This window comes from Pundamilia nyererei, unplaced genomic scaffold (genome assembly GCF_000239375.1).
Source record: "Pundamilia nyererei isolate P.nyererei 1_Seehausen unplaced genomic scaffold, PunNye1.0 scaffold00131, whole genome shotgun sequence".
Lineage (NCBI taxonomy): Eukaryota > Metazoa > Chordata > Actinopteri > Cichliformes > Cichlidae > Pundamilia > Pundamilia nyererei.
In genome coordinates this window covers 1,384,849-1,385,618 of record NW_005187532.1, presented here as the reverse complement: position 1 = coordinate 1,385,618, position 770 = coordinate 1,384,849, and positions in this window count along the sequence as shown.

Sequence of the window (770 nt, the reverse complement as noted above, 5' to 3'; positions counted from 1 at the left end):
GTGGATCAAGTAGGTGAAGTAGCCGGTTGATGGTGGAGAACAGCAGTCTGGGATGACTTTGCTGCTGGTGAATGAGGGAAGAGTGATGATGAGTTTTGGCCTGAGAGCTGCTTTGTAGGACATCACACGATCTTTAGCCATGCCAGATCTTCTTCTCAGAGCCTCTTAAGTTTGAACCAGTACAGTTACCATGATGTTTGGACAGGTGTGGAGGGAACACTGCCATCGATGCGAGGCAGTTGCTCAGATTGCTGTCCTCGGCCTGTTTACATGTGTCTTCAGATCATAAAGCTCAGCTTCATGTCAGCTGTCTAAAGATATTTAGTCACCATTTTATTAATACAGCAGCTTTAAAAGATCATCCAGATAACTCTGATGGATGCAAGCCAATTATTAATCAATAATTATTAACAGCGTCGTGAACTCAAGCTACCCAGTGATGTAACCGCAGACCGCACACTGACGTTTTTCTATGAATGTGCTTTAAAAGAGCTTCAGCGTCTGTTTGTGGCTCTTTCTGAATAAAACTGACCAACTTTCTCGACCCTGACTGGGTCCCGTCAGGGGAGCAGGTAAAGGTGAGACAGGTGTCGGAGCGTCCCCAGGATCAGCGAGGACAACAGGAAGTCGCGTTTCATCATTTCTGCGTCTCTGCTCTCATTTTTCTTCCTCTTCTCTCTCATATGAGCCGTGTTTGCCTCAGCCCGGCCTACATTAGATTAACCTGAACTCTGAGGGTGTGTGTGTGTGCCTGTGTGTGTGTGTGTGTG